At 39.1% G+C, this 10237-nt stretch overlaps 1 long non-coding RNA gene across 3 annotated transcripts; it reads left to right on the top strand.

Moving 5' to 3' along the window:
• Positions 1-501: 501 nt before the first annotated feature.
• LOC145469381 (uncharacterized) lies at positions 502-5514 on the top strand. 3 transcript variants are annotated; one of them, XR_014042310.1, is made up of 4 exons: positions 502-906; positions 1001-1060; positions 1441-3062; positions 5426-5514. It is a non-coding gene; the product is annotated as an uncharacterized LOC145469381 (long non-coding RNA). The 3 variants fall into 3 exon arrangements; XR_014042311.1 differs by having other exon boundaries at positions 502-1060; positions 2991-3062; XR_014042309.1 differs by having other exon boundaries at positions 502-1060.
• The last annotated feature ends 4723 nt before the right edge of the window (positions 5515-10237 follow it).

Here is a 10237-nt window from a genome sequence, read left to right as displayed (position 1 = left end):
TAGAAAACCTTGCTTTTTGGCCACTTTTTCTGAACTTAAGTTGTATTGAGCCTTACGGCGGTTTCAGTGTGACATGAGGATGAATGATCGTGGGACAGAAAAAATTGTAATGATTAATCAGCTTTTGTATTTTTGAAAGTTAAAATAAACGCTGCCGGAGAGATAAGCATCTAAGAAAAAAAGAGCTTATATTGTAATTATATTTGAAAAATGACGTTTTGTTTGTTCAGTCCATACGGGTTCACGTGGGCTCCATATAAACAAAAGCAGGTCATGGGCTCCTGAGTGGGCGTTGTAGAGAGGTGAAGGTTAGTGGGAGGTGCTACTGTACTCGTGGTTCGCACATGTCGTACCGTTAATTTTACAGAGAAAAATCGACATTCTTCGCAATCTAGTGGGTTTACGGAGGCGGCTGAATACAGAGGTGAATAGGATTGCAGCTAGCCTGTGAATACTGTTGCCTCTGATGCCACATAACCCAGCATACACTGAAAAGGGGAAGAAAAAAACGCGCCGCAAAACTTGATGCTGGCACTTTCATGGTATTCCTTTCAACAGTTTCCTACAATCAAACAAACAAGCAGTCATCCAGGAGTTCGTCAGTTGGAATTTGCGGTTCTGCATTTATAATGTTCGCAAGAAGATGAGCCGAAGTTTTTCCTGTCTTGTTGAATAACTAAACCTTAAACTCTTTGATAATGGTGGAATTTGGTGATCCACAGTTTTTGGGGACGTCTTGCCCTCCCCCACCCCTTCCACGTGCTGCGCAGACAGCCCCTCTCCCCACCTCTCTTTCCCGTCTGCCAACCGCTTTTTCCCTCTGATCTTTGCGAGCGCAGTTCGTCTCCGCCATCTTGCACGTGTGAAAGGTAAATGGTGGAAATTGTGTTTACCGTAATTTCAAAGGTTTGTCCAAAGGCTTGCACCAGTGGGTTGATTTTACTTGATCTGGGGCATAAGCTAATTCTTTACGTTTTCAATTTTTTTTTGCATGTTGAAGCCATACTGTGGAATGAGGAGATGTTGTTTTTGAAGACCTCCGGAGGAATGGACGCATAAGGTAAGCTTTTTAACTACCTTTAATATTTTAACTGAGAGCTACCAGACTAGGTAATAAGACAGGACATGAACGTGACATTTGTGCCCATCAGAGATTATTCTGCGTTATCAGGGATAAATAAACCAACAAACCCTTTAAGCGCAGTATTTGTTGAGATGTCCCCATTAGAGATGAGTCTGTTTACATCAAGCTGATTAGGTAACTTGTAAGTTACCTAATAAAGCTGTAATATTTGACTTTTAAAATCAGAATCGTCACTTGTTTCTCTGTTTGGATCTGCTACAGGCCGTATTTTGTACAGATTCTTAGTTCTTAGATAATTTATAATGGGAAGCAAAAGAGGCTCTTGTTTGGATCATGTTGGTGTATTTGATTTGCAGACTGCAGACTGCAGACTACATTTAAAGCTTAATGGCACTCCGGTTAGTCTGAATATCGCTCAGGTTAGCCTGAATAGTTCTCACATTAGCCTGTTTACAGTGTTTATGGTTTGCTTTCAAAAATGGAAAGGGGATTGCAACATAACATAGTTGTATTATGCAGCTATCAATGTTATGCCTGAGGGGGGAGGGGGAACCACGGGATAGGGTGGGGTGGGGACTTTGATCAGAAACAAAAATTTGGAATCAAACTTCCAAGCCCTTGGGATAAGATTTCAATTCAAAGTTCCTCACCTTGGGAAAAGGTTTTGAGTTAAAAGTTACCCACCAGACCGAGAATTTCAAGCCATCTGAATTAAAGAATATGTTCTTGCATTTGACAAGACTTTTTCATTGATCATGCTGCTCCAGTGAAAGGCAGTGGGGAGGCTCTGCTCTCTTTATATATAAAATTTATATACTAATAAAGCTGCGAAAACAAGCTTTAATATGACTTTGTTTTCTTTAATAATTTGCATTCAGCAGATGAATTAACAAACCCCAAAATATTACCACTCACTATTGTAGAGTCAACATGTACAGTCTTTCTAGTTTTTCACAGAATCTAAAAATTTCAATTATGAACGTTAAAGTTTATCTTGGTTCTTTCTTCAAGTCATTATTGGCCCTCTTGCTGTAGTTTCAACAAAGTGCAGTACTCTTCAATGAATTTAAAAAGATTTATCTTACCTTTCGTTCCTCCAATTTATTGCAACTGGAAAGCGTGGAAAACATGCTTGAACTCCTGGGAATTCTGGGTACTTTCAAGACGGTGGAACACTCGTATCCAAGCTCCCCGCATTAAAAACCCTGGTCGCTTTTCGTTGTTTTAACGTTGTTCAAACTTCCCGACCCTGGGGCCAGCATTTTTTGGCATTGTTCAAACTTCCCGATCCCGGGGCCAACATTTATGTTCAAAGTTTGCTAAAATTCTCCACGTGGGGTGCGCACAGACGTTCAAAGTGCCCACCTTGTCCCTTGGTCCCCCCTCTTGCATAACACTGATAGCTGCATTAGTTAAAAATTCTGCAGTCTGCAGTCTGCAAATGTCATACACCATGATCATGTGTACCAAAGGCACCCACAGTAGAGTGTCAATCAGTGTATTATATTTGTAGACCCCAGTTGCAGACTACACTTAGGCCTAAATAGCGCTCAGTTTAGCCTGAATAGTGCTCAGGTTAGCTTGGTTATAGTTAGCTTTCGGTAACAGAAATGGAAGTACAATATTGGGTTAAAAATCCCCAGTCTGCAGTCTGCTGTCTAAAGTCTGCAATCTGCAGATGTCATACACTGAGTGTCGAAGGATATCAGTGATCAGTGTTCGATCAAAATTACCCTACAACGGCTGGTACAGCTACATACAGACTACTCTAAACTGTGGAAGAATTCAAAATGGCAGGAGCCAAAAGCTTCTTCTTGTTTTCAGTAACTTCACCCTTGTATCTCCCTCCTTAGGTTTTAGGACTAAATTGTTTGTCTTAACATCCAAACGCCATTTTCTCCTGAAGCAATACAACACAAGCTTGGCTTACATGTAGTTGCAGAACCAGCTAGGAAAGCAGACTTTTAGTGAAGAAGTGGTAAGTTCTCCGATAATTAAGCACCTTGATTAAGTTTACTATGATACAAATAAACTTTAGTAGATGTTTTAATTTTAGCAATAGGAATAAGCTTAACCCCAATCCTATATGGATATATTTTAAAAGTCAGTGCTGTTGTCCAAGAAAAATTACTAGGAGCCTAAAGGTGCCCAGCACTTCAGCTTACATGAAAAAAGTAAGTTATTCCAGTCACCCAAAGGCAGAAGTTAGTCACCTGTGGCACCCGGGCACTTCTAAAGCACAGCCCTGGAAGGAGAAGGAAGCATGAAAAATATTAGCTAAAACTTTCCAAATGCACAGCTACTCAAACTGCAGGCAGAAGATCCAATACAAAACTAAAAATATCTCAACAACAAACACTTTGTGCTTGTGTCCTCGTCACTGCTTCAGGAGGTGTCTGGAAAACCCAAGAAATCTGAATTGCGAATAGCGAATAGTCGCGAACCGAATAGTGCGAATAGTCTCGAATAGTTCGAATAGTGGCGAACAGTTGTGAAAAGTGGTGAATAGTGACGAGTAGTCGTCAATAGTCACCGCTTTTGATCTAATATCCTGCGTTAATTAATTATCCAAATAATCAACAGAATTTCTGTGAATTTATTACCTTTTCTTCTCTGGACTCAGGCTAGGGCTGTCCATCGCCAACATTAAGAAAACAGAAAACACAAGGATAACCTAATATAGACGTAATTACGCTTTTGCAGTGGTTTAAACAGAAGAAATCACGTTTAGAAACACCTTTTGTCCTGTTAAGCGTCTGTGCCTTTTAGTGGGAAAATCCCATCCTACGTTGCTGCAAGGTTGACTGCGAGATACTGGGTACCCTATTTGCAACGATTTGCCACTATTTGCTACTGTTTGCCACTATTCGAGACTGTTTGCCACTATTTGAGACTGTTCGCCACTATTTGCACTATTCAAGACTATTCGCACTATTCGTACTATTCGCTATTCGTTATTCGGGACTGTTCGCTGTTCGCTATTCGTGACTATTCGCTGTTCGCTATTCGGATTTTCCAGACACTCCTGCTTCAGGCGACAACCGTGTAAGAACTTGATGACTCTAGTGACACTGCAGTCTGTTAGAGCTTAATAATGACTTTGTGTCAAAGAATCAATTTTTTCCAATTAATTGTTTTTCATATTTTTTTCATAAGGTCTCAACGTGGTCTATCTGAAAATTAAGAGAAATCTTGTTCTTTTTAATTGCCAATTGAACCCTTTGATACCAAACTTTCGCCAAAATACTGTTTTTAACCGTTTAGTCAGGTTTTTTGGCTGCCATGACGCTAAATAAGCCTAGTAAGTTTTGCTAAGAAAGCTTTTTTTTTTTTACCAAAAGGAGAGATTTTTCAAGGATTACATACAAAATTGAGAAATATTTCAATTCCGGGCATGCGCATCAGCCAAAATTTGGACCTTTTTTTGGCCATTAATCGTTCTCATTTTTGTTTGTTGCCCCTTTCCTTTCTTTTTTTCTCGGTCCTTTTACTCTGGCTACCTTTTGTGTTGCATGTTCTTTCTGGCTGCTGTGAAAAGTTGGATGTTAATTATGGGCGAAGCCTAGAAATGGACCTTGATCAATCATAAGCATAGTGGACCATTTCACCACCGTTTTTGTACCAAAACTGATAAATTAAACATTGTTTTTCAATTTGCAACGTCAGAATGTCATCGATATCTAAACCTGACCATTGTACGGAAAGGCCTAGCCTAGTCTGCTATCTACTTATCAAGAATATCTGATGACATTTAAATTGATGATGTCACAAGTGATACAAAGAGCACGACCATTAATTACGCATATATGCGTAATTGGGGCTCAAAGGGTTAGCAAATAGATTCCATGTTGCTGTGCATCTGTTCGTAGTAGATCGCAGATGAGGTCAAAATGCGGTAAAAAATATATGGTGCATGAGACGATGGCTGAGTGTGTCACTGATGTTCTTACCACATTTGATGTCTTCTGTGATCTTTTACTGAACAAGCACATGGCAACATGGAATCAGTTCTAACCAGTGGAGAAGCCAAGAAGTGTTTTAATAGGTCCATTCGATCAAAAGTAAGAACTAATCAAAATGTGAGAATAATTTGACTTACATAATTTAGGTTGTATGGACACCTGAAGCAAGCCTGTCAATGGTTAAAGTTCTATTGGTTCTAAAGCTAAATAGATCAGTCAGGGAGTTATGAGACAATACTAAAACAAACTATGAGTTCCCAGGGTAATAATATTACAATTGTTAAATGGGAATTGGCTGTGTGCTTCAATTTAACTTGATATATTAGGCAGATGAATCAGTTTGACCTTTAAAGCTAATGTTGCTTTTTGTTTGATTGAGGGATCTGTAACACAGGGAAGATAACAGGAGAGGGGTTGGGACTTACATGAAGACTCCTAATAATTTTTGGAGACTCAAATTAAGCATCGTATCTTAACGATCACTGAGCTGGACTATCAGACAGCAGTATGGTAAGTGCACATATTGGCCTGTGATCACAGAGGTTACTGGGAACATTTCAGTTCTAGATGTACAATATGACAAAAAAGATTAGTCTAACATCAGAATCACACTAACAAGACATTATCTAAGAAACTTGTTTAGGAACTTGGACGTTTTGCATGTACCAAACGGACGTTTTGAACAAGAAATATGTGTATAATGAAACAACTGGCCCAGATTGGGATTGGTTCTACCCAGCAAATTCTCTTTCTTATTTTATGTAGTATTTTCTGTCGTTCGCTGATTCTTTTCGGGAGGGTGGAGTAAATAACTATAATAATTTTTCAGCGGATTAGCTGCGATTGAATCTCGTTGTCGTTCACTTTTCTTATGATAACATAACTCAGGAGAAAATGCGTGAAAAACTATTCAAAATATAGAAACAATCCCCTTGTTTTTTCGAGTTATGGGAACGCAAGGCACAAGCGAATGTTTCCACGTCTTTTTCGTGTTCGTCAAACTTTCACAAGTGTTTCTGTAATTTGATAGTAACACGGAGAAAGTGTTTTATATTTCGTTGCGAACATGTTGCGAGAGTAAGAGAGGAAAATTATTCGTTTGTTTCGGTTAATCAGAATGTAAATTTTCTTTGCTCTTGCCTTCATTGTTCTATAGGGCCTTGGTCACTTGTGGTCACTTGACAAAGCAAACGCGATTGCTGTTTGAGAATGTTATAAACGTTTTGCAATAATTTAAGAACTATGACTCCTACTGTGAACACAAAAAATAATTATCGTTCAACGTGGATATTTTAGTAACCTTGCCTAGCTGCTGTCAAATAATTATAAATTTAATCCGGTGGAATTATTCATACCTTCATCTCAATGCTGATTTACCGCCCTGACTGAGTTGACTTGTAGTCAGTACGAGAAATTACTAGTCAACCACGGACAGTTCCTCTTTGTTTGTTTATTTTTATGATTTTTTTTTAATTCTATCTCAATTTTGAAAGGGGTACAAACAGTAAACAAGCGCGTCCATTGAAAAAAATAAATAAATAAAAGTATAGAAAGGAAAGAAAAAGGAAAAAATAAAGATCTGACCTGTATTTGAACCTGTGACTGTCTTGAATTCCGGATTGAAGAGCGACAGTGATCTTCACTACACCACGCAGTACACATCTGATTGTCGACACAAATAATTCATCAAATATCACAGCTTCTGCCTATTTAGCATTTGAATGCTGCAAGATTTTTTGTTAATATGTCGTTGATATCTTGAAAGTTTTAAATTCAGAACCAAGGATAAATTTTGGCCTAAATTATGCGTTTGCAAGTTAACAAAATTTTGCGGCTTTCAAAAAAGTACGATTGGAAATGGTTCCTGGTCGTCGCCTTTCGTGACACTTCCGATCGTTTATCGACATGAAGGTGACTATGTTATATACACGTAAGCGCATGAGAGATTCGGTGGACCCGACAGTGTAAACGACAGAATCAGACTATTGTCAGTACGTGGAGGGGAACTTTTCTTTAAAGAAGCGACTTTTTTTCGGGAGCGTTTCAGTTACGTTTGGTGGGGGCGGGGGGTGGGAGTATGGGGGGATTGGGGGAGCATCCTTTCTCAAAGGATTTGTGTAAAGTGCCCCTATGTTCAAATTCTCCTTATCCATTTTTTTTTACATTTTTTAACACAATAGGTCTTTCCTAGATATGTTACCGTATTTCAAACTATTACGAACATTAGAACTCGCGTTTTTTGGACCTTCATTTCCGAGAATTTACGGCCGCCATTAATTTTCCTTGTTACAAGTCTTGGTCGAGAATTTGAGTAATTTTACTCAAAAATAACACACGAGTTAAAATTATAATAACAAGTAGTAGAATTCTACTAGTATAATAATGCAAATGCTGCAATCTGATTGGCTAGGCTACTCGTATACTATCAGTGTAGTGCAGTAGCTGTCGATCGTCCACGAAATGCGACTTTTTTTATCGTTTTTCCGAAGTTTTGGAAGAAAGTTTAGATGTAAATAGATAATTAAATTCCTGAGACGACTGAAAGAAAGGAAATTGACGGTTTCTTGACTTTAAAAACTTGAAATTATTGAAAAACCGGGTGCGCGCGCGTAAACAACTGCAAATTACTAAGGACAATTAAATACGTGCGATTTTGTTGCCTGAAGTTCAATAATGCGGAGAAATATAATTGGAAACCGTTATTTGCGTTAATTTCAGTTCGGATTCTACTAAAACAATTAGATTATTCGCTCTCGATTTCTATGAGGTGATAGTTGATTCGGCCTTCGGCCTCATCAAGTATCACCTCTTAGAAATCTCGATTTCATAATCTAATTGTTAATTAGTGTAGAAAAATTGCACGAATATAAGAGCCAAAGTTTTTGTTATTCTTTATGGGAATTGCTGTACTAATCGTTATTATAATTTCAACCCGTGCGGTATTTTTGAGAAAATGACGTCATTTACTCCAATTCTCAACCAAAGCTTGGAACAAGGAAAGTTAACTGCGGCCGCAAATTCTCGGAAGTAAAGGTCCAAGAAACGTGAGTTCTGATGTTCGTAATAGATTGAAATTTGGCAACATAATTAGGAAAGACTTATTGTGTACGAAAATGGATGTCGAGAATTTGATCATAGGGGCACTTTAATCTGCTGTGTGTATTTTAACAGATCTTTCCATCCTTCATCATTTCTTTTTCTGGCTTGTAGAATTCGTGAAACATGTATTTTACTGAGAGCTTAGGGACCTTTTTTTGTAGTCATGTGACAATCTAGACGTGATTGGTACCACTGCGTGGTCTTGCAAAACTTATCTTCACTGTTAGTCTTGCTGCGATTTCATTTTACCTTGGTGAAAGAATTAAATGTCTATTCAATATGTTTTGACGAGAATATTTATACGTGGAAGTCAGGTGGAGAAATTAATTAGTTAAACAAGAACATATTATTTTAGGCTTTGCTTATATCTTTTCCCGTTCTTTAAAAGTTTTAAGCGGTCAAAACAGTGAACAGGCGCATCCAAAAACAAAACAAGAAGGCAAAAAAGAAAAGTTCCGAGCCGTAACCGAACCTGTGTTCATCTAGACTGTGGAGCGGCAATGATCTTCGCATAACTGAATCAAATAGCGTTTGTTTGTTTTCCATTTCGTTTTGTTTAGATTTGTTTTGGTTCCTTTTATTACTGCAAGGTAGTTTTCATAATGTTGTTTAGGTATGAGGACACCGTAAAAATTGTGCTCAGAATTTAAAATCATTGACAAATTTTGCCTTAATTGCTGCGTGTTTGTTAACAAAATTTTGCGCCTATTCAAAAGGTACGATCAGAAAAAAAATTCGTCCTAGCTTTTCATGAAGCATTCGATTCACAAATCTTGAAAATTATAAACGTTAGACAAATCAAACGAACGTGGTGTTAAGTTCAAATCGCGTGGCAGTTATCAAGTCATATCTAGCCAAAATGACATCATACATCTTCGATCCGCCATCTTGGATTACTGGTATTTTTGAGAAAAAAAGAAAAGAAAATCTAAGGACGTGAAGTCACGTTATGTTCCCCGATAACTTTGAAAAGTCACGACATTTGGCCACTTTTGCTGTTGAACTCACATTTTGTTCGCCCCGCTACCCCCCCCCCCCCCCCTTCCAGGTCAATATGAAATGGGCATTTTTTTCTGGCTTCAAAATGAAAAGGAAAGCCAACATTAGCTACGAGACTTTCTGTCAAAAGTTCCTCCGGCCGATCAAGGATCTTAAGCTTGACAAAAATATAAGAGATTAAAGGTCGCCGCACACTAGCCGATTTTTTGTCGGCCGACAAAAAATCTTCACTTGTCGGCTAGTGTGCGGTGAATTCAGACAAGTCTGCGACATGATCGGGGCTTGTCGGGCGATATCTGACGGTGCTAGATCTCAAAACGTCTTGTCGGGCCTTGTCAGCTAGTGTGCGGTGGACCAAGACAATTTGTCGGGGCTCGCGCGCTCCTCAACCAATTAGGAAATGTCACGAGGGTCACGTCAGTGAAATAAGCGCCATCTTGATTTTGGATGACTCTGCCCCAAGCCTCAACGCAGTTAGTCGCGACAAAAAGTCGGCTACTGTGCGGCAGCCTTAAGTAACTATATATATATATATTTTTAAACAAAATTATACACAACAAGCAAGCATGGCCCAGTACGTTAGTCTTTGCTTGTGATTCATTCTCCGGCACACAGCTTCCACACTTCCCCTCGGAACGAGCTACTTCACTCATGATTCTTAAGACAATAGATCACTAACAAGTCACAAGTATACAATCAGCCTTAAAATAAGAGAGGAAGCGGGTACAGCGATTACATCCGCCCAATGAAAATAGAGGTTTCAGTAATATTACGTCGTACTGTGGTGTCTTGAGCTTCGTCTAACGAGCTCTCGTGTGTGTGCTACCTTTTATGTTAAGCTATTACTCCTTTTAAATACCGTAAATCTTCGAATTAGCGCCCGGGGCGCTTATTACTCGGGCTTCCGTAGGAAAGCCCGAGTCTTAAAAATGCAAGCGTTTTGGTCGCCAGAAGGGGGGTCATGGTCCCAGGCGTTGCATGCGTAGACCATGGAAACTGGGGATGAGAAACGCGACATTGCTCGCTCTTCGTGACAGAACGCGGTGTTTTGCGAAGAAAGTTTTGGCAAGAATCGCGCCTTATACGTTCATCT

Source organism: Orbicella franksi, chromosome 15, assembly GCF_964199315.1.
Source record: "Orbicella franksi chromosome 15, jaOrbFran1.1, whole genome shotgun sequence".
In the NCBI taxonomy this organism is placed as follows: Eukaryota; Metazoa; Cnidaria; class Anthozoa; order Scleractinia; family Merulinidae; genus Orbicella; species Orbicella franksi.
Note: the sequence above shows the minus strand (reverse complement) of the source record. Positions and strands in the feature narration are given on the sequence as shown.